Consider the following 26,426-nt stretch of genomic DNA (forward strand, 5'->3'; position numbering starts at 1 on the left):
GCATTTAACAAATGTGTGTAAGAAACGAATTAGTACTGTCAGCTCTCTTCCATTTACTGCCATCCACTAGACACACTGTAAACCACATCACTTGCCTTTGTCCATCAATTAGTTTTACCCTGAACTACCAAACCGTTTCCTCCAGTTTCTGCATCACTGTGCTCTTCTCTCATTATTTCTGCTCTTGTATTAATTTTGTCTTCTCTTAACTTCCCATTTCCTGCTGAAATATCATGATTTCAGAGAAATCAGAAAATCAAGGGAGCTGATAGCACTGCATATCACTTCAGTGTTAAGGAACAGGTGCCTGCTGTGCTAGGGCCCCTTGAAAACAGAAATATCCTCCATAAGATGGACAGATGGCAACACCTGTGATCCAGCTTCCAAATACTAATTTTTTTTAAAGAGCAAATAATTTAATGCAATAATAAATAATAACAATATTAAAAAAATTAAAAAATCATTCTCCTCTGCCCCCAGTACCATGAGAGGTTTTAAAAGAGTAGTGAATAGGTCTAAATCTGCGGTGGCACTCCAGAACCAAATAAGGAGAAGGTATCTCTTGAGTCCGTCCATCTTGAAGGTTGTCACAGGAGAGGCATCTAAACTCTCAGAAAAGAGAACAATCTCTATGTGAGAGCATACAGGCATTTCTGATAAGTAGGATCTGATGAATCAGCATTTTAGTTAAGTGAGTTAATGCAGCATTTGGTAGCTAAACTTAAAAAAAAAAAGGGAAAAAGCCCTTTGGCATGAACTTTGATGCTGAGATATATGCAGTGTATCTTTGAGAAGAGGGAAGGTTTTTGAAGTTATAATGGAGGCTGTTTTAATTTGGGCTAGGCTCATTAAAAGACACGGTTTAAAAACATAGATTTTTGTTCCCTCTGGCTGTCTGCTGTGCTTCTCGCTAAAGTTGGCAAAGCCAAAAAACAATCCAAGAGAAGGTATCTGTATTGTAAGATAAAATGCAGCAATGACAGCCTGCTCTATGGCTGGCTTGGATCAGATAGGGGCTGCATCTAACATATCTACCTCACAGTGTAAAGATATTAAGGTTTATTCTAGGAAGAAGTGTCAGAATTTAATTTAAATCCTCCTGCAATCCAAAAGACTAAACCATTCAAATCATTGTACCTTAAATATTGGTTGGTGTCAATGGAGTTTTGTTGTCTAAAATGAACAGAGTAGAGAGTGACATAAAGAAATGGTTAGCAATGAAGTGTCCCACCTCTTATCACAGTCATTTGTTTCACTCTGGCAGCAGCACATCTTGGTCTTTGTAAAGACTAAGCCCTGCTTCTGCTTGCTCTTCTCATGGTTTTCATAAAGAATGTTAAGTCAATATACAAATTATGCAGGAAGGGCTATGTCTGCATTTTAACCAAGAATGTAATGTTAGGCTAGAACAGAATTCAGATCTACCAGAATTTGTACACTTGTGAGCAGCAAGCAATTGATAGATGACACACTGATAGAAAATGGACTTTCAAAAAACTATTTTACTTTCTCCTGTATGATGCTAAATTTGCCAAGATTAAAGTATTGACTGGATATCCATTACAAACAAGACACGGGCATATCAGACAAAGGTTTTTGTTGTTGCTGTTAATCACTATTCATGTTGTGACCCTGCCTCTGAAGGCCTCTTAACACCAGGTCACTAACGTACTAGGCACAACAAATATTAAGAATTCATAGTTTAAATGCAAGAGAAAGAGTTGTCTCATAAATGCAACCCAGTGATCTGCTGGGGAAAATATCCAGCCTGAAAACTGCAGCAGATTTTCCCACTGGAAGCTAAGCTATGGTGAGGTTTCAGTACCTGGTTGACTTCTCTGCCCAGCACTGGGTTGGGAAACACAACTGAGTGGCTTGGAGATGGTGCAGCATCTTTAGCGTGGTGCCATGTATTTGTGCACCCATGGCATCTCCTGAGATGGTCTGTGAAAAACCTGCAGCCAACTGGCTGCACAAGGTCTACCTCCTTCCTCAAGGCTCTTTTTTTTGCCTTCATGTGTGCGTGTGCAAAAAACACTGATAGAGAAAATAAAAGTAACAAACAAGCATTCAAAGCTGGCCCTGAATATTTGTGGCTAGTAGATGAAAACAAAACTCATTGCAGCAATGTTGCTCAGGTTGACCTGTGGAATTTTGCTTTTAAAGGTTAGATGGTAAAACATGCTGCTTTGTTGCTTGTGGGAAGGAGAGTTTAGCTGTAAGGTCACTTTGTTTTCACACTCTTGGAAATGTTACCTCCACCCTTCACAGGGAATGTAAATCAAGTAAAAAACCACCCAGCAGGGTTATCAGGGTAACACTAAATCAACACCAGCTGCAACTACTAGGGATGAATGTAAAATTTACAGTGAGGCATATGTCTGTTGCTACTGAGCAATTAACAGTCTTTTCAATTGAAACATGCAAAGACCAAGATGATTTTTTTTAGCGGTATGAAGAAAAGCAAACTTGGAGGCCAAACTCATCCAAGTTTTCTATTCTGTGTTCACGATGTCTCTAAATCAAGACTATATTGCAAGCTCCAAGAGGATAAGGAGGAGGGCAAACTTTCCTTTCAGCAGTTTTTAAAAAAATGCTGACTAAAATCTGCATCTATCACCCCGTTATTGAAGAGTATAAGTAAAAGGTGAGAGAAAATGGTGTCTGATAGGGGATGTTTAGTTGACAGACGGCTCATTGTAACAGATGTGGCTCCTTTTAAATAGAACTGTAAATGAGATCCCAGGAAGACAAGGACAAAGGTTAGGAGACAGCACTTAGACTAATTAGACAGAGAAATCCATTTTCTTTTTAACTGAATGTTCCTCTAAATGTGCAGAGATTTCCAATATACAAAGCACAAGCAAGGGATAGAGACTACAGCTATCAGTTCATAATCTGCAAGGCATGGAATAACAATGGTCCTCATTTTTCAAGTACTGATCTTCAGTAGTTTGTTAAACCTGCACATCATCTCCTTACTAAAGCACCTGCAGATTAATGATGGGCTAGAAATCTTTTCATCCTCTGTGTTTAGGGAAATCATAAAGAAAGACAAAGAATGGCCTAAGAATTTGTTCTATTTTAGAAATTCACTAAGTAAAGGACTGGTAGCTGAGATTTTTACTTATCGCAAATTTACAGGGGAAATAAGCGTCAAGGTAAAAGACGTAGAAATGGTACTATGGTTTCTTTATCAATCAGCACTCCGGACTCAATGTGCCTTTTCTGTTTGGGCTTTGTGTTGGCTGCAAGATATTAGAGGCAGGATCCTTCTTAGCTAGCTTCAGCTCTTTTGCTGCCAGTCAACCATATATTATTACCCTTATAAATGCATGTAAACTAAAGTTTTTCCAAAATCCTCCCGTGGTTAATTTTGAGATAGAGAGACATCCCCAAAGTTTGTTTTATGTTGTGCAAAGTATGTGTCTGAGAGGAGCATCTCTAGAAGGTGATTGTCAACCTGTTGCCTCCCACTGACTGTAGAGGGCAACTGGTTCAGGTAAACAGAGGTGATTCTAGACAAAGTTAGGTAGCTATTGTATGAGAATTGATTTTGTACTTTTGACTAGAAATCTCAGAATTTTTTTCACCAGAGATCTGTGCACTTGCTTGTTTTTAATCTCTTCCTGTGTTCTAGCCAAGACCAAAGAAAGGGAATCAAGAAAGGGAAGCTCAAGGAAATAGAGAACATGATTAATTTTTTGTTTCTCCTTTTTGGGCTGAGCATGCAGCCAAAATTAAGTGCTTGGGATTTGATAAGGTGTAACCAGTGACTGAGTTGGGTATCTTTGGTGCAACTTTTATGTACATATTTGTAAATACAGTTTTCCATTCTTGGAAGCTGAGGGCATCAGCTGAATAGAAAATGCTTCCTAACTCCCGCTTCTGTTATGTCAGCATTTCCCTGACCTCCTCAGGCACCCTTATTTACAGTCCTGTTATAGTGTTTGTGCAGACCACGTCTTTCCCAGTGGTTTTTGGTATGATTTCTGCATCCCAGTAATGAGTAGGATGTGTTAGCAGAGCTGTAGCAGTGAAGACAGAGCAACGTGGTTTTCAGAGAGCCACAGGAACCATGAGTGTGGACCTATGGTCTGTGAGTCATCTTTAGTTTGGTTGCTGTCATGAATTATGGCCTGGGCTGCAGTGCATTTTTCACTGCTGTTGCCTATGCCAACTGCACTGATCAGGTGCACGTTAGTGAAAGGCTAACTAAAAAGTCTGGCAAGAGAGTGAAATTAGGAGAAATAGAAAGTAATTGTTCTCTCCAAGGGAATAAAGCCTGAACTATTCCTCATCTCCCTTTTCAGGGTCATCTCCTTTATAGAAGAGTAGGAGTTGGAGCACAGAATGATGAGCCCTGCTCCTTCCTACGTTTCCAAATATAGAAAGAAGTTTTAGGACAGGAGTATCATTTTAGGAAGGATTTGGTACTTCTGGTCTGTGTTCTTTGGAAGTAAAGGAGCATTTAATCCATTTGAGGGGCAAAGCAAAAGCTTTTGCTAGTATGGTAACAGGCAGCTTTCTAGATAGTGTGAAGAATAATGCAATATCTTAGCAACATAAGAGCCAAACAAATGTGGGTTTTTGAGTGTAAGATCTGCCAAACTCTTGCCAGTGGTGCTTAAATGGCAAATTGCTTAACAATTACAGGAGAGGTTCTGCAACTGAGATCTGTGCAGGTGCGGGCTCCTGGGTGTAAGCCAGAGAGATTTTGCAATGCCACTGGATAAAGTTATTTTTAAAGGAAGACATGATGGAATTGTATTTGAGTTGTTTCTATGTGTATATACCCATATATTTATATATGCGTCCCCATAAGTGTGTGTTGGCATGTGTCAACATATGTACAAATATGTTTGAACTTCACATTGGCAGTATTTGGAGTGGCATAAAAGAATTGTCAGGGTTGCTGGCAATGAATTAACCCCAACAGACTGAGTTTAGTTTTATGACTCTGAAACAAAACAAAGCCATCTCAGAACTAAAGATTAACAGCACATGGCATGGTGAAATAATGGACCTTAGAAACACAACAAAGTTGTTTTGTGTTTTCAAACAGCATGGAATAATGTGAGCACAAAAGTGTATTGCAAGCATAAGCTGGGCATGGGTCAAGATAACAATCTCAGCTGGATTTCTCCCTGCATCTGAACAGGACGCAGAGCATACAAGATGGTATTTTTTAGACTGAGCAGTTTGGAAACTTAATTTGCTTACACAACCACAGAATAGGAAATGCACAGTTATTTATCTATGATTTTTATCAGAGACTGTCTTAACTGAGATATTAAGAGAACTAGCTGTAGAATAGATTTTGGTGACAGATGTCCTGTGCTTTGCTGTTATGTAAAAAACTACCTTACCTTCTCTGTCAGCTGTAGTATCTGGCTATAATTAGAAGAAATAATATTTGTCAAATAATTGGTTATGCACATTTTGATTCATTTCCTGAGACAATTCCACTCTTGTGCCACTTCTCAATATCCCCATGATTTCTTCATTTTCTCATTTGGAGAGAACTTCTGATTAATTAGACTCCAAAATCTTGCAAACAGCTCTGTAAATATATGTGCTAAGGTTTATTTCCTTACACTTTTGAGATACCAGTATAAGCAACACATGGTATTTTCAAAATGTGTCTCATAAGCTATATAGCACCATTGCTACTGAAATTGGAAAAAGAATTGTGACAGAGCATCTTTCTTGAAAGTTTAGTTATGGTATGAAGGAGGACTGTACTAGTACATGAGTGCTGGTTGGTCATGGTTCAAGCTGGTTAAGATTGTGAAAGATGTTTTGGGTGAGGTGAAATGTTTTGAAATTTGAGGTTTGTTCATCTCATTGTGTCTTTGCCAAGTGTATTTAATTTTCTTTTTAAAAAGTTAACCTGCAGAATTTTCAGCATAATGAATTTGCTATTCCTGTCAGAAAGGGATGAACATCCACTCCAAAATGTAAAAATCAAACCAAGCAAAACAGCCCCCAAACCTGAAAAAAGGTTTTGTTCCTAGGCATGGGATCAGCTGAAGGACAGGAAAAAGGTGTGGAGAAAACCAAGGAAATCAGTTCCCAGTCTTTCCTAGGGCTACTGCTTTGATAGCATCTGTGTGTGTTTTGTTGGCAGGCATGGTGCCTGAGGGGCTGCAGTCATCTCCAGTGGATCCACAGGTGTGTGAGTGCAAGGTTTGCTCAGATCCATGCCAGGCACCCCTGTGCCTTGCCTGGCTGTGCCACGGGCACCTCTTGGACAGGAGAGTGAGTGGCAGCAGCTGACAGTGCCAACCCTGTCACGCCTGCTGCTAGCAACAGGCACCAGCATGCTCTGATGGCAGTTGCCTAAAGAGCCTCCAGGTTCAGGGCAGAGTTTAAGATGTTTTAATGTGGCTTTGTATAGATAAGAAAATATTAAAAATATAGTGCTTCTCTGGAATAAGGATAAGTGGAGAAAGTGCAGGGTTTTTTCTTTCTTTTTTCTTTCAGCAATCCCTTTGGGGCACACAGTAGTAATAGTAACCTATATCAAATGTGCTTTCATATTTGAACCCTAATGCGGTATTGTCCTGGAGCACATGCACTACTGATTATCTTTCCTTCTAAAAAATCTTGAAGGAGTTCCTCCAATATTCAGGGAAATATACCGTAGACTATGATGCAAGTCAAACATCATAAACATGCAGGATGAATTCTCAGCCTTTCTAAAAACCTTTGGAATTTTTTACTGATTTGAAAGAGAACAAGATGTTACTATAATATTTTATGAAAAAGGACTGAACGTGACTTTGATCTTACCCTCCGATATGAGCATGGACTCTTCTCAATCCATTATCCACACGTTTTCTGTGTGAATTCATCCTCCCCTATGGAGGAGGCAGAGTTTTTACTCCAGAGGTGACTTGGGGATGGATGCGCTGTAGTCAAACCATGCTGGGCAGGAGAATTTCCCTTCCCATCATCTGGAGATGAGGCCTACAGAGGAACCTTGGGATTGGTCCAGAGGTCAGTAAGGTCTGAGATTAAGCCTCCTTTGCTGTTCCTGAGGTAAGCAGTGGTATGCATACGTGTGCACAGGAGGAAACTGCACCAGGGTTTCATGCAGTCTCTCATGCAGGGAGCAGGCTGCTTCCTACCCAGGTGGCCTGGCAGGCATCACCCTCAGCAGTGCTCTTGCTATCCTGATCTTGCTTAGGGGAGCATAGATCTGTAGTACTGCATTTCTTAGTCATTTCTCAGTTGGAGACAGCACCAAGAGCAAAATACATCCTCTGTGCTCCTCCAGACCCTTTTGAACACCTCACACATTGATGTATTGATCCATTCAATAGCATTTGTTCCTCTACATAGGATTCCTTCATATATCTTTCTTTTCACTTTTTCTCCATGCCCTTGCAGGTTGGTCTGTGCATTGTATTCCTTGCAATGTGTGATGAAATGCTTCTGATTTTGGGCCCATATCCCATTGGATGCATTTTCAGCTTCTTGCCTTCCTGCACATTTCCCACCCCAGATTTGCTGTCCCATCCATTTGGCTGGCGCAACTGAGGGATGGTGTTTCCTGCTGCAGCATGAAACAGCACCAGGAGCACTGAGCAAGGCCAGGCCATCCGGATGTGCAGAAAGTGGAATTGCATCATGCTGTTGCTGTGATAGATAGTGCTATGAAATGGATAGGATGCAGTTATTAGGCTGTGATTCTGTTCATACTGAGTGCTATTGATTGCTGTTGCTTCAGTGCTTGCAACGTATTTTATCAATTGACCTTCTAGATAGCATTCCTGCTCTGTTTCTTTTACTTCTAGTTCTGCTTTGTCTTCAGTTTTGTAGCTCCTAATCTTCCTGTAGTTGATTTCTCATAGTATTTCTTTAGTATTGTGTTACACAGAGAGGCTCTTTCTAGTGAAACTGTGTTCTTCTTCCTTTGCCTCCCTTCCCTTTATTTGCTTTTATAAATCTTTTTTAAGAGATCCACCTGTTTTTCCCTGATACATCAATTCCATTAAGAAATTCAGCCTCTAAAATATTTTTGGCCTCAGCAGAAGAAAGAAGTCTAAATGCAGGTGTTTTGCAGTAAAACTCAAGGGTGCAGAAACTGGTTTTATGGCAGATCTTGTCAAATATGATTTCCAGAACCCAATAGCATAATACAATTTGATAACAAAATGTCTTCACGAACTATTCTGCTGGCCGTCTGTGGAGCCTCATGGTCACACCAGCTGAAGATCTGGTTGCCGCTTTCCAAGATGTTGTTTGTAAATATGCACTGAAAATGCAAAAGAAAAATTGTAGTTAAGTGCATTTAGCTGGGTGCAATTTACTACAGGAATTAATTCTGGACTTTACTGAAAACAAAGGTGACAATGTTGTCAACTGTCTTGGTTTAACACTGACTGGTAGGAAAACAAGGTAAGGAGCTAAAATATTTGCCTAGATATACGCAGCTGTCTATGTGACAAAATTAGGGTTGAAATGAAAGACTTTCTGGCTCACAACTGCCTGCTCAGCCCAGGGAACATGCTGCAAACCCCTGACATCCAGATCTGCTGCATCAAGTAAAGGGACAGGGACTGCAAGAAATTCAGCACAGGGAAAAAAAAACCAGTTTCTGTCTGTCAAAAAAGCAGAGGATAACCAACACACTATTGATTCTCAATGTATTCAAAACTTACCTTCAGCAAGGAGATGCAGAGCATCAGAAAGGCAGCCATGGGATTTCAAAGGTTTTTGTTAGTTGGAAAGGATATAAAATGTTTAGTAGTAAAGGTGAATCCACACAGATATGCATTAAGATACTTTAAAGATCTCAGATGCCTGGCTGAAATTCAGAGTTGTAAATTAGAAAATGCTTTCTAGGATCTTATTGCAGCCTTTGTGTAGGAGTGAATTTGAACTTCACGTCCCAGAAGTGTGGTGGTTGATGTCAAGTAGGGGACAAGGAATACATATTACGGAATTATTATAAGGTGCCAGCTCTTTAGAAATCTTCCCTTGTGAACAGTGTACAAGTGCCTGTTCTGTGTGCAGTTTCATCTAGTGCCCTCTAATGACCTGGATCGTGGGAGACTTAATAAGTCTGAAGGCAAAACAATTCTAAGAAAGTCTGCAAGCACAGTGGAGTAAAGAATTAGAATGAAAAGTGATTCTGAAAATTTGAAGAGATTCCCTATAATGAGGATTGTAAATAGGATGTAAAAATTCCACAGTCCCTCATGCAAGGTAGTGGGCAAAAATCATTAATAAATACAGGATGAGAAACTGTTGGTGTCTTCCAGGAGGAAGCTTGGAATTATGTTGGATCACAAGCCAAACAGGTGTGAACATCAGCCTGTTGTGAAAAGAAGGAAGTCCATCCTGACATGTATAAACAACAAAGGTGTGAAATAATCCTTCTTCTGGTAAACCTATTTCATGTCCAGTGTCAGACACTGCACTGAAGAAAGCCAAAGATCACTTGGAGAGGATGCAGTAAAGCTAGATTGAGATATCTAGAAGACGTGACCGAAACATGATCTAAGAAAAAGAAGGTGAAGATTTATTTCTTCTGAGGGAGAGTAGTCTGGTAGAGAAAATGGGATAGTTTTGAAGTGGAAAGAGGGGAGAATGATCTGTTCTCTATATCTGTGACAGGCAAACCAAGAATTAGTGGTCATAAGCTGCGGAGAGGAATATCTGAGAGAGAAAGCAATAAAAGTGGGAGGATAGTGAGGAACTGGGCAAGAACATCTGTGGAGCTGAGTAGCCAGATTCCTTGGTGAACTGTCTTTGAGAGCAGGGGAGACAAGCCTCCACAAGGAGTGCCCTTGAGGTACAGGTTGTCCAACCCTTGGACATCTCAAGGTGTTTTCCAGTTCTGCCTTCCATGATTCTATGACATGTATGTTGATAGGGCTCCATTCCGCAGCCCCTTTTCACAGAAAGGGTCGTTGGGCACTGGCAGAGGCTGCCCAGGAAGGTGGTTGAGTCAACATCCCTGGAGGTATTTAAAAGACAGGTGGATGAGGTGCTCAGGGACATGCTTTAGTGGTTAAGAGTAATGGTTGGACTCAATGATCCTAGAGGTCATTTCCAACCTAGTGATTCTGTGATTGATGAAACCTGCAGAAATGATGCCATGCTCGTAGAAAACATGGAACAATTAGATGATAAACTGGTCTTACAACACTGTTGGCATTAATGCTGGTGAGACTTCTGCCACTGACAGCTAGCAGGCACAGCACCCAAATATTTACCTTAGAAGTGCTGAAGTGAAAATTTTAGTGTTACGTTTTGTGAAGATTTAAAAAAAAATAATAATCTTGCAATCATAGTGTAAAGACCAACTTCTTTACTTGTATTTATTGTGTCTTAAACGTTTTCCTAAGTGCAAGGCAATGCGTATATTTTGGCTATGTCCAAAATAAATACTAGATTTGAATTTGCCCTGGAGGAGATTTGTTGTCTCTCTGTTCTCGCTGTGCAGACATCCAAAGGAACCCTTTTTACCCTCCCTTTCCAACTGTGCAGGCTGGACTGGGCCGTAACACGTAGTGATGCCCCTGATTCTGTTGGGATTTCCCTGAGCTTTGTTACAAGTGCAGTGGTTTTTTCACTGTCCTGAGGAGCCTTCTTCCTAGTGCTGCTTTCTCCTAGCTCTTTCCAATCAAGTAAATTGTAAGATTATTTATGCTGTGTCTAATACTATTGTTTTTAATTTGAGTGATGGGCATATAATCTTTGGGTACAGACACACATTCCCCTTAGACTCAGCTGTACTAGAGTGAAATGCTGCTCCTGTCCCTTTCCTGCCCACATCCCCACTAGATTGCCTCAGGAGAGTCAACCTGAGGCACTTGTCTTTAAGAGCACCTGAGTGCGTATCAGCCAGGCTACCAGTCACTGGCCCATCTGTGTCCTTCGGGAGGTGCTGTGGTGCCACAGGAACAACTTCTTTAAATAATGGGGTATGTACTTGGAAATGAACGTTTCCAATGAAACTCCTGTGGAAACACGCAGCTTGGACGCACCTTGAAAATGTAGAATTCATTCACACAGACGCAGGCTATTCTCTGCCAGCTGACCTCACTGCCCCAGGATTGTCCAGGTCATCTTTATTTGACTGGGATAGATGTAACCTGTTGCTGGGAAATTCCTCTGAAGCAATAGCTACTATTGTAGGGAGACCTGTCATCAAGGCAATGACTCTCCAAGCTTTACCCAAAAATCAGCATGACTTCAGCTAAAAAAGACATTTGTTAAAGGTTTCTCTCTAGTTCCCAGTACAGTAGCTCATCTCATGAACAATCCAGGGTGATATGAGTGCTTTACCCAAGCTCAATCACCTTTAATAGATTTTTAGCAAATTTCTAACCTGTATGGCCATTTCCAGACTATCTGACCCAGATGAAGCTGGAACCAAACATAAAAGCAGATAAAGCCCCTTTGGTATAAGCTCTGAATGCAACATGAAAGTGTGAGGTCAGGCCTTTGTCTCAGTGTGGCACAGAGGGGATTCAGAGTGCCCTTTCAAACCCATCTCTCCATCTTATATCAACACTGGAAGGATATGACACATGCATTTTAGAACTTGCCTCTCATTTAGTCTGATTATATTCAAGTATGTTTGTGAAACCACTTTAGAATCACATTTAAATAAAAGGAAAAAAAATTCTGCTTCAATTATCTCTGAACAGACCAGCCTGCCTGATAATGTTACACTATGAGGACAGCAAGAGAAGTATTTTCACAGCCAAATCACTGCCAGAGAACTGTTATGGTCCATTTTCTTAAAACAACCTAATGCACTAAGTCTTACATGTTTGTTTCTTTCTTTTATATTTCCCAATGCAGTGGAAACAAGCCAGCCCTTGCTGTTAACATTTTTGAGACTTTAAAGCAAATCATAGTGGTCACCCCAGGGTTTTGGGGTTTTTTTGGTTTTGTTTTTTTTAATCTGCTTAATTAATTAAAACTATTTTCACACCTGTGTTATTTTGCAGTGCCTCACCACTGTAAACATTTGACAAATTTTGGAGTCTAATCCAAATACATTCTCAGTTTAGATCTTTGTTTGTTTCAGTTATATAAAAATTAAAGTCAGAAAGATGGCAGAGACCTAGTGAGACTTCAAGCAAAGCCAAGTTTATTACATATAAAGAATAACATTGAATCGCACATTGGTGTCCCTCTAGAATGCTCTCCCTCCCAGATTTTGCAGCTCAGGTTTCTTATTACCTCAAAAGCTGCAGGGCTTCCCTGGGGGTCAGAAAGATGTAACGTGTTCAATGCATCCTGTAAATGCCACAAAGTCCAGAGAGCCTCTGGAGGGGCAGGATAGCTGAAGAGTGTCTGACTGATACCAGACTATCTTTTAGGACTGTTGTGAGGCAAACAGAAGAAAATTTGTAAGATGATGTTGAGAGGCTCATGCGCACCACAGAGATAAAACAGCTGGTAAGAGGGAAGGAGCAATGAAAGTTGCTGTAGAAGCATCTTTCAAAGCAGGAGGAAAAAGAGAGGGTGCTGGGGTAAGAAAAGAGGAAAATAATCTCTCGGGTTTTGGGTTTGGGGCTATAGTTTTTGGAACTGGAGTCTCAGGATGTTTTAAGTAAGTTGTTTTGAAGTTCATTTTCATCAGTCTTTCTTCCTCAGATTAAGGTGCCATTCAACCTGAAAATCATAGAATCACCAGGTTGGAAAAGACCCATTGGATCATCAAGTCCAATCATTCCTATCAGTCACTAAGCCATGCCCCTCAGTGCCTCGTCCACTCCTCCCTTAAACACTTCCAGTGAAGGTGACTCAACCACCTCCCTGGGGAGCCTGTTCCAGTGCCCAACAACCCTTTTTGTGAAAATTTTTTTCCTAATGTTCAGCCTAAACCTCCCCTGGTGGAACTTGAGGCCATTCCCTCTTGTCCTGTCCCCTGTCACTTGGGAGAAGAGGCCAGCACTCTCCTCTCTACAACTGGAGATGGATGATGGATGATAGGTAGCCAGAGACCATTTCTATCTGCTGCCTTGTTTGATCACCAGGCGCCATGGTAGATGAAGAGAAAATGAGAGAAGGTCTACATTTTTCTTTTATCTTCAGGAACCACAAATAGCAGAAACCCATCTGTGTCCAGTCTTAAAGATCAAGGGAAAGTTCCCAAGGGCAAGACATAGAATGACTCCAGATCTGACTGCACTGCTGACAGCAAGAGACAAACCAGCCTGTAATGGTATGGCCCTGACAGACATATCCATTGTTTGAACCCACCACGGTACCTCCCCACACCAGCAGCCACTAACCTCAAGTGGTTGTGGGGCGAAGATTGGGCTTCAATTTTTTTTTTAATGAGCCTTTTGTGCACTGCTAAAATTCATTCAGTCTTCGGCAATGTGAACAGAGTGTGAAATCGTACATCGCTACACAGTGGAAAGGGAGCAGCACTCTCTTGTAATGTACTTATTTGTCTTTGTGAGGGACTGCTGCCAAGCTTCTGTGAATTGACATTTTTGGCCGCCCTCCCTTAAATGAGCAAAAATGCTGAACATTTACTCCCACAAACCCCAAAACCTCTTTCTGGTATTTCATGACATTAAAACACACATACAAACATGTATACACATGTGCAAAACTTTGCCAGGATTAAACCTGCTTTTTGTGACCACAGCATCTTATTTCCCAAAGCCTCAGAAAATGCTTCAAGGTAACCAACTTATCAGTATACTCAAACCTTTGGGAATCTTTATGTCTCTGTAACTCTAAAATCACTGCCATTCTGACAGACAAAATCAAACAGGAAAAATATGATGCATATTCTATGCAGCTATATTAAGACTATTTCTGAGATGGAGGAAAAGAAGAGGGGAGAATACTTAAGTCCAACATTTAAGTAGGTAACAGTTCACATTCTGTAGCTGTAGCAGGTTTTTTATTAGAAAAAAGCAAATAAAAATGACTGATTAAATGTTCCTTGCATCTTTATAGATTTGCTGTTCTCCAAAGAAGGCCAAGCACTTGCTTGAAGTGTGTGCACATGAGTAAGTGTGTGTGTGCGTGTTATATCTATTTCTATGTACAGGACGGATTTTCAACAGTGGCAGGTCGTAGAACTGATGAGTACAAGATGGGGAAAGGCTTTGGTGATGAATGATCAAATTTTCAGAAACATCTCACCTCATTTGATTTGTTCATAAAATCCATTACAAGAATAAATAGTATTTTCCTACCTCAGGCATTCTGTGGTTCTTGGACACAGGATGATGTTTTTCTGCAGTATCTGAATTTGGAGGTTTGTTGTTTGTTGTCTTTTGTTAAATAGTATGTCATCTGTAAAAAACCCACATTTTTTTTCTGAAAGAACACTGTGGCATTGGGAATTTGACAGTGTCATCAAACAGTCAGTGGTGGTGTCTAGGTAAGGAATTTATATGAAGAACTTGCTAGATAGAGTGATGTATTTAATAGCCAGCATTGGGAGAAGAAGGGTAAAAACCCAAAGAAATTATTGTGCTGATATAAATGTTTCTCCTGACATTTTTCTTTCTCTGAAAACAAGAGCTTCTTGACTGGCCTGTGCTGTCCATTTCAATTAGCTTTGGTGGGGCTGAAGTAGAAGCTTGGCCTCACATCAAGGATAAGTCTCTGTGGCTCACAGATCCAGAACTGATGTGCAGTTTTCTGTAAACATTGCTTTGTAGTTTAAACCCAGAAAGTACTGTCTACTGCTACTACTGTTATTGACTACTCCTTTTAAAATAGTCTTAATCTCTTCTGGACCACTAAGAAAACATATTTTTATTCTCTTAACTGACCTCCACGAAAGGTGCTTTTTGGAGTCCACCTTTCTGGTCTAGCTTATAAAACAGTTGGTGAGGGTTTCTGATCTTACATACAGCACATTACTGAATTGCAGGAGCTTTTCTCAGTCCCTGAGCCTGGAGGCATGTTTTCTTAGTATGAAACCAAAGTGCACACTAACCTCTTCAGGGGAAACACAGGCTAAATGAGAGCTGCAGTGTATGCCACAATTCCCCAGGTCCCCCAGATTGTGATACATATCTCAGCAGGTAATGCAGATACAGCTGTAGTAATTCACATTTGCCTTAATTATGATGCGTTAATAATTAGGGTCCAGAGACTCATAAATAGTTAAGTGTTAGGAGCCTTTTTCAGGGACTCAAATACAGATTTTATGATGTTCCAGTAGGGAAGTTCGTGTTCCTCTTAGATCACTCAGGTGCTGAAGCTTTTCCTTCTAGGTCTTGGCAAATTAACAACCTGGCCAGTGCTCTGTCACTTGGATTTCTGTGCAACACAACTGGTGCAAATGGATTCCCACAAAATTTTTGGAAAGATGTGTGTGTATATGTCTCTCTCCCCAGAGGCCATAGGACAGAGGCAGTTCATAGCTGTACATTGTCCAAGGAGGCTCAGATGCTCTCTGTCATGTTGTGGTCCAGAGAGTGGCCCACACATGAAATAGTATCCTAGCTGACATTTTGAATTGCATCGGAGAGCCGATTGATCTCTCCTGCATGTGGTTGTGATAAGGGCAGTGGGCAGGGGCTGGACTCTGCCTTCTCCCCATGGGAATTTTTGTCAAATGTGGCCTTTGTGGAGGTACCATATCCTGTTGCTTTTGCCTGCCTCTGACTGGAGGCAATGCTCTGTGTCGGAAACTTTCTGCTCATTTGGCTTCTTATGGTGCCACATTCATGAACTGTGGAGAGCTGCCAGGCCCTCTGCACCCACTGTCTCAGCTCTGAGTGCTATATTTCTGCCTCAGGTGCTTCCCATTAAGTGTATTAGGCTTTTTATGGAAGAATGAATGCCAGCCCAGACTGGGCAAACGTCTTTGCTTGGCAAACTCTCATTGTGGCCGCAAGAGTCCAAGAGTCCATTCCCCAAGCAGGCTCTGATCAAATGTTTTGCTGCTGGTCTCCTGATTGCCCTCTGCTCCATTAACAAGGGTGGATTAGCTCACTCAGTTTATGACAGTCAGCACCTCTATCTTACATATACGACAAATTCTTCTGCAATTTGTAGTGTCTTCATATTCTCACCTGCTTTAAAACAAAACTGTCTTCTGTTCATTTTCCTGCTTGCAGTGAAGAATCATTCTAAATATTTTCCAGTTACTCACAGTTTTTGAGAGAGTCTAAACTCTATTTTGATTTTTACTGCTTCACCTCAGTGTGTCAGTGTGTCAGTCTGACCTCAGTGCCAGGGAAAGTCATGGAGCAGGTGATCTTGAGTGCTATCATGAAGCACGCGCAAGAGAACCGGGTGATCAGGCCCAGTCAACACGGGTTCACAAAAGGCAGGTCTTGCCAGACTAACCTGATCGCCTTCTATGACAAAGTGACTCGGCTGCTGGATGAGGGAAAGGCTGTGGATGTGGTCTTCCTGGACTTCAGCAAAGCCTTTGACACAGTTTCTCACAGCATTCTGCTTGAGAAACTGTCAGCCTCTGGCCTGGACAGGCGCACACTCTCCTGGGTGGAAAACTGGTTGGATGGCCGGGCCCAGAGAGTGGTGGGAAATGGTGAGAAATCCAGCTGGAGGCCAGTGACAAGTGGGGTTCCCCAGGGCTCAGTGCTGGGTCCAGCCCTGTTCAATGTCTTCATCAATGATCTGGATGAAGGCATCGAGTGCACCCTGAGCAAGTTTGCGGACGACACTAAGCTGGGTGGAAGTGTCGATCTGCTGGAGGGTAGGGAGGCTCTGCAAAGGGATCTGAACAGGCTGGACCGCTGGGCAGAGTCCAATGGCATGAGGTTTAACAAGGCCAAATGCCGGGTCCTGCACTTGGGGCACAACAACCCTGTGCAGTGCTACAGACTAGGAGAAGTCTGTCTAGAAAGCTGCCTGGAGGAGAGGGACCTGGGAGTGTTGGTTGACAACCGACTGAACATGAGCCAGCAGTGTGCCCAGGTGGCCAAGAAGGCCAATGGCATCTTGGCTTGTATCAGAAACGGTGTGACCAGCAGGTCCAGGGAGGTTATTCTCCCTCTGTACTCGGCACTGGTGAGACCGCTCCTCGAATACTGTGTTCAGTTCTGGGCCCCTCACCATAAGAAGGATGTTGAGGCTCTGGAGTGAGTCCAGAGAAGAGCAACAAAGCTGGTGAAAGGGCTGGAGAGCAGGCCTTATGAGGAGCGGCTGAGAGAGCTGGGGTTGTTTAGCCTGGAGAAGAGGAGGCTGAGGGGAGACCTCATTGCTCTCTACAACTACCTGAAAGGACGTTGTAGAGAGGAGGGTGATGGCCTCTTCTCCCAAGTGACAGGGGACAGGACAAGAGGGAATGGCCTCAAGCTCCACCAGGGGAGGTTTAGGCTAGACGTTAGGAAAAAATTCTTCACAGAAGGGGTCATTGGGCACTGGAACAGGCTGCCCAGGGAGGTGGTTGAGTCACCTTCCCTGGAGGTGTTTAAGGCACGGGTGGATGAGGTGCTGAGGGATATGGTTTAGTGTTTGATGGGAACGGTTGGACTCGATGATCCGGTGGGTCTCTTCCAACCTGGTTATTCTGTGATTCTGTGATTCTGTGATTATCTTCTCAGATACTTGCCTAATTCTTCTGATGGATGGAACCATATGCTGTGTGGTAGTTACTGAGATGAGGAATCTGAAAGATGTTAAAAACACATTTTAAAAAATACAATTTTCCACAGGTCTCATTGGAAAAAATGCATTTGATCTTTTGTTGGCCATTTGGGCTTTTTATGTATAGTTCTGTTTAAAACACCTTTAAGGACGTGATTAGATCATAAAATTTTAGGTCATGAAAGATGTAAAGGCTGAGAACTCTGAAAAAATAATTGCACTGGGCTGCTGGCAATACATGTTTCTTGTACACCGCACCCAAGGTCAAGCCTTCTTCATGGTGAGTGTACAAAAAAGGGCACTGGGAAGAGCTGGTCAGATAGGACTGGGCTGTGCAGGATTGAGTTGTTTAGTAACTGAACCACCTAGTTTATTTGGAGGAGGCAGTGGCAAAGTCCTCGAATGAATCCTGCTCTTGCAGTTTATCAGCCTTGGCTCATGGTACATCTTCTGGCTGTTCCCACATATTGCTTGTAGTTGACAGGCAAAAGGTGACAGGAAGGCTGAACTCTGCCACTGATGTTTGATCACTGTGCTGTTGTTGAAGACAAAAATAATCAGCTGCAGTCTCAGCCATCTGGGTTAAATATTTTCAATTTTATTGTGAGTGGGTTGACTTGGAGTATTTGGACACTGGGCTTTCCACAGTGAAGGAGCTAAACTTTCCTCTCCACTTTCCCCCCTTTCTTGACTTGTTTTTTTCGCAGGAGTTTGCAGAAAACACATCTACTACCATTGGAAACTAAAAACACCTTAATTTTTTGATAGATTCTGTGTAAAAACCAAACAAAACATATATTACAGATGCTTGTCTTGGATCTAGTATAAAATTTGCCTCCTAAGCTACCTTTGTGTCCTCTGGTTTATGCAGGTGTCAGGGAATTTCTGCAGCTATGTATGATTTTCCAACTACATATTTTCATATCTGATTGAGGTCTAGTGGCCGCTATCACTCTGCCCCTGCTTCTAAGGGCATAGCCTGCAAAATGCAATTTGGAGTTAGCACTGCTGCTGTTTGTGAAAGAAACAGAAGGGAATAAACCCCATTTCACCTGAATCATGGGAGACCCATGTCAGATTCCAAATGTGCTTCCTTCTTTCAGCAAACATGATGGGCACACTGAGCAAATAATTGTCATGGGTCGCTTGCTTCATAAATTTTTGTCCTTCCTGTCCTTTGGGTTTTGATCTGCCCATAGGGAAATCGGGATACCTGTTAGATGCCCCTAGCATCCCTCTGAAGGACTCTTTGTCTTCAGAGCTGCTGGGTGCCTGTCTGGCTGGAGACAGTGGTTACGTGGTATGTTTTTATCCTTTGGGTGGACTTAGAGAATCCTTTTTCTGGGATAAATATTTGGGTTTGTAGTTTTGAAAGCTGCTTACCACAAATATTTGCCTAAAATTTGCTGGTATAGGGAATGTTTCTTCAGTAAACACATTTACCAGCATGTTTTCAGTCAATAAACCCCACAGAGGTGTTAACACAGTTGAAGAGAATTAATTTTTTATATAAAATAATTTGGAGAAGGCTGGAATAATTTTTTGTCTTGTATTTTGGGGAACACTTTTCAGTCCAAACCTGCATACTCAGTGCACATCTGTGCCTTTTGAGGAGTGTGTGTGTTTGTGTGAAAAGAGGAGCATGCTTTTAGAGTGCAAGATGCAAGGATGTGTGGAGGGAGCTGGTTGTGTACCTGTGTATGGTATGAACCAGCCCATTTAACTCCTCTGGGCATGAATAATGAATCGTCGCACTGTGAGGGTCCTCACAGCCGTCCTTGTGACTGGTCATTTTTGGAAGGATGAGGGGGAGGTAGGAAATGGGAGCTCTTACTGTGCTGAGCCCTGGTGGAGGTGGATGCCAAACAGCTGATGGGACTCAACCTGGTCCTGCAGTGGCGTGACCCAGAAAAGATGGGAAAGCTAAGGAAGGAGAGTCGTGATCTACTTCCTGGTGAGGTGGCAGCCCCTGGCCAGGCTAGCAAGGGCAAGTGCTTGTGTATCAGGCTGCCTCCTTGGTGTCCTTCCCCCTACCCTGGTGGTAATCCTATAAATGGCTTCTTATTGCAGGTTTTCCTGCCCTTCTTAGTGGGAGAAGTGCTGCACTGCTGTTGTTTCTCTGAGATAGTTTAATTTTGGGAGGAGATGGCAGGCTGTGGTGACATCCGCTCCCTGATTCTGTCTCTCAAGCTGGGGTCAGACTATGGTGAAGACTGGCTTATTGTGCCCTACTGTGGGGGCTTTGCCTGGCCTGGGACTGGTGAGAGTTTACTCAGGGGGCTGGTGTGTGCAGTGTCGGCAGGCTGTACCAAGGATATGGCTTGATTATTATGGATTTACACTCCAGTTTTAAAGCTGTTTTAATTTGCAAGATCTAGAGAAGCAATGGATTGGCCGAGGAGAGATGTAATTTTTAGACCAAACCCTCTGTCCTCCCCCCCTTAGAGAGTTCACTGATTTTCAGTCAAGAAATTATGACCCAGGTTGGGTAAAATATTTCTTTCTGGGCAGGGCAACATCCCTTCTGAATGACATGGTCAGGAACATGAGCAAGAAAGCTTATTTTTTTTATTCCAGGGCTCTCTGAAGCTTGTCAGGGTTGCTGAAGATAATCAAACTCCCATCTTATTAAAGATCTTTTTCTTCATCAGTATGTTGTCCACTGGTAAAGTGGGAGGTGCAGTCACTGATGCCAGAGCAGACTGAAGGCTCACAGAAAAACTAATTATATTTTGCTTTTTTCTGTGTGTGTGTGTGTTCTTTCTTTCATTGCTGAAAGAAGAATAGTTGTGAATAAATTGGGAAAGGGGAGGGTGAGGAGAACTGAAAGTTCATTAATATTCATGTTTAGCCACAAGTACACAGACAAGGTGACAAGGAGCTAGCTCCCTGGAAACCTATGCATCTTGGCAGTATATGGAAAATTGCATTTAATTATAGCTACCTTTAGCTCAGGACCTAAGGAGCATGTTTGAAACCATGCAAGGTTGCTGTACTAGAGGAAAATTCAAGACTCAAACAGAAAATGAAAACATTCCCTCTTTCTTCCTTGCTCTGCTGAATTTAAAATAATTCTTCCAAGACTCAGGAGACCAAGTGGATTTTTATTCTTGATTTCCTGGTCATTATCACAAAAAAAAAAACAGCAAAAAACCAAAAAATCAAAACAAATAAGATGGTCAGCAGGGGTGGGGGTGGGGAACAAGCACGTTTTAATGGGGAGGAAAAAAATGGAGTCTTATTCCACTGCTAGGGTCTTGAGGTCTGTCTTTTTATTTTTTTTTCTTCTCATTTCCTGTTGATTTATACATTCTTGTATAGATTTTAGCATTTTCTTCTTCTTTGTTTTTTTTTGGGGAGGGAGAATGCTATCTGTGGATTTTACTGCCTTGTAGCTAGGGAAGAGAGGAGCCAAGGAGATGTCTTTTATACCCATTTCTTTGGGTTGCTTTAGCATATCGGTTCCCACAGCAACTTTAAAACTGTAGAGCCAAATCCTTCTCTGTAGCACATAAGCACAGGCAGAGACTGAAACTAGTTGGAGATATATGAGTTTAGGGGAAAACAGAATCTGGTCTTTCATCTAATGAACTTCACCTTGCTGTAAGAACAAAGGGCAGTTGGTATGGGCACCAAGGTATGAAATGATGATCGCAATCTGGTCCCAAATGTCTTGAATTTAGGCCAGTTGTTTCCCAGCTTATACTTCTTTTGTTCCTGAAATCACTGTATTTCCTGCCTTCTTGGTGCTATTCCTGAAGGAATTTGCTAAATTTTTGGAGAAACATTTCCATTTGGTCTCTCTCCTCTATAGATCTTTATTTGGAGAGACCTTGCTAATGATTCATGCTGCTTAAATATCCCAATACTCCTAGCAGTGAGATAACACTAGTGCTTGAGAGATTCTTGAGATACATCTCTTATGGATACACAACTGTTAATATACCATGTTTTATCTGTCCTGCCTCTTTGGCATGCATTTAGTTATTTGTTTGTTTGAGGGAACTACTCTCAGATTCAGAACCCATCCATGTCTTTTATTTTCTTTCCTTACTGTGGATGTTTTCTTCTACTCCTGCTTTTTTCAAGTTCATGTTTCTTTTCTAGCAACATTACAGTCTATTTTGGGTGATTTAGAAAAGGACAGACAGAAAGGCACAAATATTATTCTCTGGCAAATAAGCAAGCCTAGATATGCCTCGAAAACATTTCAAAACATTCTAAACCCTTATTCACAGGCAATTTATGCAGCTGACCAGTGGGCAAACGTAAATCCCTAAATCCTTATTTTCCTTTATTTTTATCAGCGTTCCTTTGTCTTTCCTCTGCTTTTCTTGTCAGCTTATTTCTAAAGGGCAGTAGGTACCAACATGCTTTCAAAGACCTTGTTATATCATTTTTTTAGACACCTGCATGCCACAGCAAAATTTTACTTCAGTTGTCACTTATTTTTTTAATGAAAATAATATTTAATTATGATCAAGAAGAAAACCTTCTATGTGTGACTCTCATTAAAGGTGCGATAGATACCTATGTTTGGATGCTGTTGCTGCCACCATGCTATCTTTTGCTTATTAGAGTCCAGCCCCTTACTAAGCCCTCAGCCAAACAGAGGAGACACAGGTTGTCAGGGATTTTTCAGGATGTGCCAGAGTCCCAGGGTGAGTCATGAGGTGAGACAGGCATCCTTAGTTTCTTACCTGTATATGTAGCTTAAAATTCTGCAAGATGCATGTCTTTGGCAAAAATAACTGCTACACAGAATGCTGTGGTTTGGTTGCTGTGGGTCTTGCCTCTTGGTGCTGCAGGGGAGGAGATACTGTTGTGCAGGCTGGAAACGGTATTGTCCAGTGAGGAGAGAGTTATGGCAAAAATTCCTTTGATTTCTTGGTCTTTCATGTGTAACTGTCATGGTCATTGCGATACCTTGCATTGCATCATGTGCGTTCCTTCTGTTTGCTTGGGAAAAGAGGAGGGATGTCTTTTGCCTGCTAACTAAGTGTGGGGAAAGGGAAAAATACAAATTCTGAGCAAATATAAAAAGGGTTTATTCCTAATCTTTTTGTTTAAAACTGTGAGAAAAACTAGAATTTGGAAAAATACCCAGGATCAGAGGAAACAATTGAGCCATTTCAACTCTGAAAGGCTGCTTTCGGAGTTTAGTACAGGCAGCTGAGGAGCCTATGGGCTTCCAACAGACAACATTGTCTCATCCCACCAGACCTTCTTTCAGAAAACATCCTCCCTCAGAGACCTGAGTGACATGGTTCCAAATGCATGTCCTTTGCCTTGTCATGCTACAGCAAATTTTGCCTCCTTCTTGGGCAAAAGGGAGTCAATGAATTAGCACATGTCTTGAGGCACTTTGGCAACAATTCCAGTCAAAAAATTTTGATTTTTATTGAAATACATATCAGAAATATTTTGCCCTTTTGGCTTTCAGTGACGCATGTGGCAAAAATAGTTTGGTTTATGAATTATTCTCTTTTATTCCTCTTGAAGATACACAAAGAAAGAGATATATTGGCGATATTATTTTCTGTCAAGAAACCAGTTCATTTTAATGGAAAAATATTAATCAAGTGTAAGGAAAAATACTTTTCTAGGCAGCAAACTTGTCACCTGTAGAGAAGACACTTGGGATCTAGGGTAATTTCCTTCTGGTTTTGAGCCTAAAAGCTTATGTTTTCGGACTCCTCAAGTCAGCCTCATGCTGTGCAGGCATGCACAGATGAAGCATTATGAGAAATACATAAAAAGAGGTTTCTAACAGACGAGCCAGAGTTGGTAAAAATGGCTTCACCTACTCCACTGAGGGGTTTGTGAAGCAATGCTCACTGGTGGCAACTGACACAGATGTGTTCTTGCCGTCATCGGTATGACTTCTATGCATTTCCTTTGAAATAAGATTCCTTTGTGTCAGCTATAACTTTATCAGTCAGGGCTGCACAACAGAGCCATAACACTAAGATGATAAAGTGAATTTAGATTATGGATACGATTGCTACCCACTGACCGACCCTCAACCATTGTGTAAAAAACTGCAGCAGCATTTAGGGAGATGTCCCTGCAGCAGCAAAGATGGAGTACCAGATTGCATCAGGCATGAGAATAAATGTATGTATAGAATACATTCAGCCCTCAGGCACATATCCATATGTTTGAATGCTGGTGGGTGTTTCTTAAAGTTACTGTTTTAAAGATATCCACACAGGTGGCTAACAAGCATTTGTTAGATGGCACAGCATGAATGTTGAAGCAATCTGACCACTTATGGGTGGGGAATAGAAGGAGAAAGAGCGCTAGGTGTCCAGGGTTTTCTGGATAATGGCTATTTGTTTTAAGAAAGGAAGTTTTTTGCTAGTGTTTTCCAGTTAGCTTTAGGGAAGTGCACAGTGCTGTGTGGAGGCTGGCAGCAGGTTCTTGTTTGAGAGAAAACAAAACACCCATTGGATAGAGGCACTTTAGAAAAACAAACCCAGGTATGACATTGTGATTTTTTTTTTAAAAAAAAAAAGCTTTACTTCATGCCTAGGTGCAAAGTCTTATATCTTATTCATTCAGAGGAAATAAAAAAGGATGTAAGACATGGAGGGAAGGGAGTCACTTGTTTTGTTTTGGTTTTGGTTGGTTTGGTTTGGCTTTTTTGGATGATGGAAATAAATGTTGAGGCCAGAGTATGTCATTGTAGAACAAATCTGCAATGAGCTGCAGAATGAAGTTGCAGAGGCCTAGAGGCTGGGCAGTCAGTTTGTAAAGGCCACAGGCTCCCCAAAGAGGCACTTTCCTGTACTACTTCCTTATATGATGATGAGACCTTTCCCCTGCACCCAGCCAACTTCTATGGGTTTCATTTCCTCACTCTGTGTCACAGGAGCATCCCCTCCAGGCGGACTGATTTGTTGTATGGGCAGGCACTTAGAGGACTGCAGATTTTGGTGGTGCACGTTCAGAAGCAACTTTGCTGCAAGGACTTTGAAGCTGGTTTCAATCCACAGCCTCCTTTAGGTCTAAGTTTGCTCAATGTAGAGAAAGTGATAAACACCAAATGAAGGTGGGTCACTAACTGCAAGGAGATTTCCCAAGTATATATCACTCTGGGGAACCTTTCCTTCCAAAGCTGTAAAGGCAGCCACTGAGCTGAAGGAAATCTATCATTTACTTCTGTACTGTTGCTGAGAAGAAAATGACTGTCAGCAAACCCCCTAATTCCTTTCCCGCAGGGCCCCATGTCCAAATGCTGCTAAAGCCATGTAGAAAACAGAATTTCTTCAGACAGCCCCATGACTTCTCCATCACATCTCAGGCAAGTACTCTCTTGTCACAACCTTTTGTTGCATCTACAAGATTTGTGCCAGTGTTCACCGAGAAAACAATCCTAATGTAGGTTTGCTGGCTCATTAGCTGCGAGTCTGTAAGGGCATGAGTGATGTACAAGAGAAATTAATTAAAACAGCTATTGATGCAAGGAAGGAGTGAACACTGGTGATCATACAGGGTGGGAGTAGGACTTGCATAAAATTCATATTGAGCTATAACTGGGATATACAGATACCTGAGAAAATATTAGCAGCAGAACCACTCATATGCTGAGGTTGTTGTCGGCTGATGAAGCTGGAAAAACAGGACGGGACAAAGAATTTGACTCAAAACATCAATGCAAATCCCTCACTGAGCTGACCTGCACCAAGCACATCTGTGCATTTTGAAGGTAGAGCTGTACAGACCATAATATTTTAACCTGAAGCTATTTGGAATCTGGTCTGGCCAGCACTCAACTGTAAAGACAGCAATTGTCTATCACAATTTGCTTCAAATATAATTGAAACTCAAGGAAAATTAGTGCAGATAGGCTGATACTACCCAAATGACTGCAAAAAGGTTAAAAATATGGTAAAAAAACCCTCCAGACAACACCTGTCTTTCCGTTGAAGTGTTATGGTGCTCCATGTCAAATCTTGGAAATGACTGAGAGGTATTCTGGGTTCCTTCATCCATCAGCTCTCACAGCTGCTGTATGGGTGGCTTCTGCATGGGCTGTGTGGGGCAGAGATGGTGCCTCTTGGGGGATCTCACTGTTTCCAAGCTTATGACCTCATGCTATCAAGCTGTAATGTATGTGTGTGGCCTTTACTAATCATTACTGAAAAAACACCTTATGCAGGCATGCACACATTTGCCGCTGCACATCATGGAATGTGCATTGTTTTTCCATCCTGTGATTTAGGACATTTTAGGAATACTTTCTCCTGTAGGCTCTGACTTATTCTATTCTTTTGCCATCTCTGAGTGATGTTTACACTGCATTACACTGAGAAGCGCCTTAAATTTTCACATGCACCCTCGCATGTGCATGCAGGTGGTTAGGCATTATCAAACTCCGTGGTGAGGATGTTCACATTTCTTCTCATTAATGATGTGCAATATAAAAGGCTTGCCTCGAGTTTCTTGAAGACGGTAGTAATGAAGCTCTGAAGAAACAGTCAGGTTACTGGAGCTAATTAAAATGCAGCAGGGTGTAGAAGTAAAGGTAGCAGCAGCTCGCTATGCCATGTCTCTGGCAATCAGCAGTCCCTAGTTTACCCACACTAATTGACAGGAGACGCAGTGCTACTGAGTGTGCACACAGCCAGCGTTAATGGAGTCAGCACACGCTGCTCTTCCTGCCTGACTTATCTCATTATCGACCTTGAACTGGCAAAGGTCAGTTGATGGTGCTGCTTTCATCAAGATGACAGGTGTCTGAAGATCTTCTGTTTGTAGTATAATAATTTGGCAGTTGTCTTATCCTGTACGTGAATAAGTGGTCTGATCCTGAAGAGATGACGGATAAAAAAGACTGGCTTACTGTGTTG

This window comes from Phaenicophaeus curvirostris, chromosome 3 (genome assembly GCF_032191515.1).
Source record: "Phaenicophaeus curvirostris isolate KB17595 chromosome 3, BPBGC_Pcur_1.0, whole genome shotgun sequence".
Taxonomy (NCBI): Eukaryota; Metazoa; Chordata; class Aves; order Cuculiformes; family Cuculidae; genus Phaenicophaeus; species Phaenicophaeus curvirostris.